Source organism: Notolepis coatsorum (genome assembly GCF_963971535.1).
Source record: "Notolepis coatsorum genome assembly, chromosome: 2".
Classification (NCBI taxonomy): domain Eukaryota; kingdom Metazoa; phylum Chordata; class Actinopteri; order Aulopiformes; family Paralepididae; genus Notolepis; species Notolepis coatsorum.
This window is the reverse complement of record NC_140166.1, coordinates 141,163,992-141,171,491: the sequence shown is the minus strand read 5'-3', so window position 1 is coordinate 141,171,491 and position 7,500 is coordinate 141,163,992. Positions and strand designations below refer to the sequence as shown.

The 7,500-nt window shown below is 40.3% G+C and overlaps 1 protein-coding gene across 1 annotated transcript in view; it reads left to right on the top strand.

Annotated features, from left to right (window-relative positions):
* Positions 1-7,500, top strand: part of grb10b (growth factor receptor-bound protein 10b) — a gene marked incomplete at both ends in the record, with an annotated part of 107,942 nt that overhangs the window by 78,400 nt on the left and 22,042 nt on the right. The window lies entirely within an intron of this gene.

Sequence of the window (7,500 nt, the reverse complement as noted above, 5' to 3'; positions counted from 1 at the left end):
GGTCATTATTATCATGGTTTTATTCACTGTCAAAGATGAAAAGAAAAATCATAATTCATATTTTCCTTTGTTTCATCAGAATTTAAGCAAGCCTAGTAATAGACACAATATTTCTGACACTGAGAATACATTCATTGAGGTCCATAGATGTTCCTAGATACCAAGAATATGCAAATAGCCCTTGTAGAAGTGGAGCAATATTCCATTTACCTAGGTATACATTTTATGCAGATTTCACCTGGGGTGGAACAGGATTGTATGTATTGAGCTGTACTGTACTGTACCCATTCTGCAATCTGTTAATAAACTTTTCAATCAATCAATCAATTGCTTCCTGCACTGGCAGATGATTCTACTTGTGTCAAGCTCATATTAGCTTAAAACGTAGTTGTATTTCTTTATTTTATTTTGGTCAGACAATTTTTTGCAGTGTTCGAGTTCTCTCTCCTGATTGGATAAAGTGAGAACGGGATAACAGAACATTGTTTACTGTAGAGCAGGAGGGACTGGGAGACCCATGTTACAGACCAGACACTCTGTATCAGTGATGACTGTTTACTGCAGAGTGGAGGGACTGGGAGACCCATGTTACTGACCAGACACTCTATATCAGTGATGGCTGTTTACTGCAGAGTGGAGGGACTGGGAGACCCATGTTACTGACCAGACACTCTATATCAGTGATGGCTGTTTACTGCAGAGCAGGAGGGACTGGGAGACCCATGTTACAGACCAGACACTCTGTATCAGTGATGGCTGTTTACTGCAGAGCAGAGGGACTGGGAGACCCATGCTACAGACCAGACACTCTGTATCAGTGATGGCTGTTTACTGCAGAGCAGGAGGGACTGGGAGACCCATGTTACTGACCAGACACTCTATATCAGTGATGGCTGTTTACTGCAGAGCGGAGGGACTGGGAGACCCATGTTACTGACCAGACACTCTATATCAGTGATGGCTCTTTACTGCAGAGTGGAGGGACTGGGAGACCCATGTTACTGACCAGACTCTCTGTATCAGTGATGGCTGTTTACTGCAGAGTGGAGGGACTGGGAGACCCATGTTACTGACCAGACACTCTATATCAGTGATGGCTGTTTACTGCAGAGTGGAGGGACTGGGAGACCCATGTTACTGACCAGACACTATATATCAGTGATGGCTGTTTACTGCAGAGTGGAGGGACTGGGAGACCCATGTTACTGACCAGACACTCTATATCAGTGATGGCTGTTTACTGCAGAGTGGAGGGACTGGGAGACCCATGTTACTGACCAGACACTGTATCAGTGATCACTGTTTACTGCAGAGTGGAGGGATTGGGAGACCCATGTTACTGACCAGAGACTCTATATCAGTGATGGCTGTCAGAATATAGAGCTATTATCTTAACATGTATCTACTAGAGCAGGGGTGGCCAACCCGCGGCTCGCGAGCCGCATGCGGCTCTTTGCCCGTCAATGTGCGGCTCTTCCATCCATAAAAAAAAAAAAAAAAAAAATTATTTGTTTATTTTTTTTTTACTTTTTTTTTTTTTTCTTTTTTACTTTTTTTTTTTTACGTCACTCATTCCATAAGGATGTAGAATAAACATTTACAAATTTTTTTTAAATGGTCCATTTGCATGTTCTTGGTATCTGAATCTAGGGACATATATGGATCAGTGTCAGAAATAGTGTGTCTGTTACTAGGCTTGAGTAAATTGTAATGAACCAAAGGAGAATATCAATTCTATTTAAAAAAAAAATATATCTTTGACTGTAAATAACACCATGCTAAAATTGACCAGACCTGAAAAATCTAAGCAAATGAATAAAGGGAAGATGATTAAACAGAAGGTTTTGTAGATACAGTACTGAATTCTGCCATCTTTTTTATAATGTAAATTTCTCCACCATTCTTCATCATATTGCAACACCGTTTTTTGCAAGACGTTCACAGAAAGGTAGAGAAACTAACTGCGTTCTGTTTTATGACAATAACGTTCAGGTTTGTGGGAGATAATCCCAAAAAATAAGAGAAATTAAAAAGTAAATCCAGAAGTCAGATGATTGACAGGGGCTGGTGTGAGCTGGGTAGGGTAGTTTTTCGAAATTTGAAAGCCCTGAGTCTCTTCCTTCAAAAGACTACACTCACTTTTGGCTGTGCCACTTCCTCCTGTCAATATGCGCCGGTTTCCGACTCAATGCCCTGAGATTTCTATAATCTTATATTTCACTAATAACAGTTAAAATAATTGGTAAACAAACATAATGCTGAAAATATACACTTTTACTGTATATCTCGGGCTTTAGAGGTTAACCCTGTGAGGCCCAAATTAAAAAGAAATTAGCAACTTCAGAGGCCAGAGGGTGGGACATATAAACACATTTACTATCAAATAGCATTGTGAGGCTGAACAACAGGACCAATTGACTATACATGTGCTTAAAGGGGAACTATCTTATAAATGGCTTTTTTCAGTGTTTACCATTGTTTCTTAGCTATGTGGACTTATATTAATAGGATATCTGTCTCTAATTCTCATATTGGCGAATTCTTCCAATTCTCCTCTCACAATATTCACCCTCACTGAACTGAGTCATCTGAAAATGTGCATATCTGTGATGTCAGCGATTTCTCAGCTCCATAATAATGTGGCAGTTGATGTGGCAGTTGGCACCAGGCCACACAGTGGTTGGAGCCCAGCCTCAAAACGGCTTGAGGTAGAAAAATGCGGTTTTTAGTACTTGATTAGAAATACAAAACAATGCATTTAAAAAAAAAAAAACCTAGGTGTTCCATAGACTCACAGGAATTGTGTAAAAGTGCCCAAATAGTGAAAGAAATAGTAAAATAGTTCCCCTTTAACATTTTTTAAATAAACATTATTTTTTTAAATGGCTAAAAGTGATTTTGTAATTTTGCAACCGTGGGTCTCACAGGGTACTTTTAACCCTGTGAGGCCCAAATAAAAAAGACATTAGCAACTTCAGAGGCCAGAGGGTGAGACCTATAAACACATGAAGGGTGCCGTGACTGAAAAAAAAGGTTGAGAAACGCTGGTATATGGTGTGGCTCTTTGTGGTACCACAGTAATTTTTTTGTGGCTCTTAGTCTCTGACTGGTTGGCCACCCCTGTACTAGAGGCTCCCAGAAGCAGTCAAAAGAGGATCGGTAATGCAGCCTTTATCAACTATGCCCCAAAACTATGGAACAAACTACCCCAAAACATCAGGGAAGCCAACTCGCTAGACATCTTTAAAAGATCTTTGCTCAGGCATTTCACTGATAGATATCTGCTACCACCTAGTGGCAAGAGGAAACATCAGGGATATTCTGACACAACTTGTATTTACCTGCACTATTCTTACCCTGCCTACTCTTATACACTGCCTATCAAATTCATGTGTCGGTTATTGCACTTTTTACTTCTTACTGATGACTATTTTTAAACTGAATAATTTTAAACTATTCTTATTATTTGCTAGATCCAAATGTGAAACACTGTGATTATTTGTTCATGAATTACAGGAGTATTACTGAATAGAGAGCCTATTAGGATGCTAGATCCTAATGTGAAACACTGTGATTATTTGTTCATGAATTACAGGAGTATTACTGAATAGAGAGCCTATTAGGATGCTAGATCCTAATGTGAAACACTGTGATTTGCCATACCTTGCTATGCTCGCTCATGCCTGTATTTTTATGTCCGTTCTATTTATAATTTTTGACTATTTTTAACTGAATCATTTTAAACTATTTTACTATTTGTGTTACTGAAAACTGTAAGCGGAGAGCCTATTGGGATGCTAGATCCTAATGTGAAACACTGTGATTCTACCTGTCTATCTGATTCTACCTGTCTATTTTTTATGCTCGCTTATGCCTGTATTTTTTACTGTTGTGAAGCACTTTGAACTGCAACCTCTGTATGAAAAGTGCTATACAAATAAAGTTATTATATTATTATTATTATTATTATGTAGACCACTTATTTTAACAAACCAAACCACCTTGCAGCTGCTTTAATAGTTAGCATCAGTCAAAAGCCACAAGACAAACCTTTATTTAAACTCGAAAGCAACTGAGGTTTCCCTCGTGTACAGTCACGTCGAGTGTACATACAGTTGAGCAAAGAAAGGCATTATAAAATCACACAGTATTTAAAAGCATAACAATACGACAAAGTAAGGGTAACGAATCGATCAATTAAAACATGTACAACTTGATTGACAAGGGTTGGAGATCAAGGGTTTAAACTGCCATTACTTCCATGGCTCTTCAGTTACTTTCACAAACCAGTTCAAATGACAAAGACAGAGGAAGAGGAGTGATTTTGAGATAGAGAGAGAGAGAGAGAGAGAGAGAGAGAGAGAGGAGAGAGAGAGAGAGAGAGAGAGAGAGAGAGAGAGAGAGAGAGAGATGAGAGAGAGAGAGAGAGAGAGAGAGAGGGAGATAGAGAGAGAGAGAGAGAGAGATAGAGAGAGAGGGAGAGGGAGAGCGAGAGAGAGGGAGAGCGAGAGACAGTGATGTATAGAGAGAGGAGAGAGAGAGAGGGGGCAGGGATAGAGGAGATAGGGAGAGAGAGATCGAGAGAGAGGGGGTGTGAAAAAGACAAACAGTCAGAGGGAGAGAAGAGAGGAGAGAGAGAGATGGTTTCTTTCACAGTGAAATGACACTTGCAAAAAGGCGAGAGAGAGACACACACACACACACACACACACACACACACACACACACACACACACGCACACACACTACACTACACTACACTCGGAGCCAAAGGCTCATTATTGGGGACAGATTGTACAGAGCTGTGGCACGTACTGCATGTCCTTCCTGGATGGGACAGCGCCGTGGTGGTCTGCTATTGGTCCTCTTTAGGGGACAGCGCTGTGGTGGCCTGCTATTGGTCCTCTTTAGGGGACAGCGCTGTGGTGGCCTGCTATTGGTCCTCTTTCGGGGACAGTTAGGGACCCTTTCTTTCTTCTTTCTTTCTTTCTTTTTTCTTTCTTTCTTTCTTTCTTTCTTTCTTTCTTTCTTTCTTTCTTTCTTTCTTTCTTTCTTTCTTCTTTCTTTCTTTCTGTCTGTCTTTCTATGTTTCATTCTTTCATTCTTTCTTTCTTTCTTTCTTTCTTTCTTCTTTCTTTCTTTCTTTCTTTCTTTCTTTCTTTCCTTTCTTTCTTTCTTTTCTTTCTTTCTTTCTTTCTTTCTTTCTTTCTTTCTGTCTGTCTGTCTGTCTTTCTTTTCTTTCTTTCTTTCTTTCTTTCTTTCTTTCTTCTTTCTCTTTCTTTTCTTTCTTTCTTTCTTTCTTTCTTTCTTTCTTTCTTTCTTTCTTTCTCCCTCTCTCTCATTCTCTCGTTCTCTCTTTGTTAGTGAAGCCTAATGTGCCTGCTGTTTGTTGATGGACACTGGCTGTATGTGTTCTAAGTTACCTATGGTGGAGGTTATAGTCTGTAGTTAGTCTGGAGGAATCCAGTTATAAGCCTAATATCTGTGTAGTTAAACGCAAATATTTGACAAGGGCACACGGTGTCAAGTGTTGTGCCTACGACTAGAGATGTTCCGATACCATTTTTTCCTTTCGATCCGATTCCGATACCTAAGCTTTGGGTATCGGCCGATACCGATACTTATCCGATACCAGTGCATACATTAAAAAAAAAAAAAAAAAAAAAAAAAGTATATAAATTATATATATTATATATTTTTTACAGATACCGTTTTATATATACTGTTTTTTAGTAATAACTAGAAAGTAATGGTATTTATTCAACAGGTGATTGTATAGATTTGTATTAGTATCATTAATCAATGAGTATGGGGCTGCAGCACTGCAGATATACCCTACTCCAATGATCCACTCGCTTTGCACACGCTACCCAGTGGCTCTGCAGATATACCCTACTCAGTCTACAAGGCTCGTTGAAGTAGCAGAGGAACTGTTGTGATTTTTGCACAATAAATGTTCAACATTCTCTTTTGAGACTCCGCCTCAGACTCTTATCATTTGGCACTAAAAGCTAAACATGTCGCCGATATGGCTGTCCGCAACATGTCATTAATTGTGTACGCGACGTGCAATTGTGCAATGACGACGTTACCGTGAGCTAGGCTAGCTAGCATGAGCTACCGGTATATGGGAAGACCATAGAAGACTGTAACGTTACTGGTGACATTGTGATTTAACTTGGAATACTCCTTTGCCAACTTGCTGTACTTTGCTTGCAGGTCTGCAGCCATTATTGCTGGATTATGAATAGCCCCAACTTTAGCAAGGTAACGTCAAAGCTAGCTTTCGGTTAGCTGTTCAATGCTAATAACACCAGCCACCAAGCGAACTCATCAGAGCTCCCTGTCAACAGCGCTCTGTCGGACAATGGCAATTTAAGAAAGTATCTGCTCTGCTGTTAAAATGACAAATGGCAATTGACACTTTAATTCACGGTCGATAAGCACACGTTTGTTTATAAATGCTCACTCAGCGAGTAGGGTATATCTACAGAGCCCAACGTCTGCAGTGTTGTTGATAAATTACGTCATATGGTATCGCAGCGCAACAGAGGGTACTCGCCGATACCGATACCAGCATTTTAGGCAGTATCGGCGGCATTTCGATACTGGTATCGGTATCGGAACAACTCTACCTACGACCCACCACTGGGGGCAGAGTGGCTGACTGAGTGAGTGAGGAGGGAGTGCATTGTATGAGGTACAGCGCATCTTATAACGTAGGGTTGTTACCCCCCCCCCCCCCTATCCCATGTCCTGTGCTGCTAAATGTGACTGGCATGGCTTCCCCCGACATTCTCTCTTTCTCCTTTCTATATCTCTCCTCTCTCTGTCTCTCTCTCTCATCTCTTTATCTCTCTCTCTCTCTCTCTCTCTCTCTCTCTCTCTCTCTCTCTCTCTCTCTCTCTCTCTCTCTCTCTATCTATCTATCTATCTATCTATCTATCTATCTATCTATCTATCTATCTATATCATATATCTATATCTCTATCTATCTATCTATCTATCTATCTATCTATCTATCTATCTATCTATCTATCTATCTATCTATCTATCTATCTATCTATCTATCTATCTATCTATCTATCTATCTATCTATCTATCTCTCTCTATCTCTCTCTTTCTCTCTATCTATCGCTCTCTCTTTCTCTCTCTCTCTATCTCGCTATCTCTCTCATATATCCATCTCTCTATATATATCTATATCTCTCTATATCTCTCCTATATCCCTCTCTGTCTATCTCTCTCTATCTCTCTCTCTATCTCTCTATCTCTCTCTATCTCTCTCCCTCTCTCTTTCTATCTCTCCTCTCCCTATTTCTCTCTCCCTCACCCTCCATATCTCTCTCTCTCTATCTCTCTCTCTCTCTCTCTCTCTCTCTCTCTCTCCCTCGTTCTCTCTCCCTCGTTCTCTCTCTCCCTCACCCTCCCTCTTCTCTCTCTCTCTCTCTCTCTCTCTCTCTCTCTCTCTCTCTCTCTCTCTCTCTCTCTCTCTCTCTA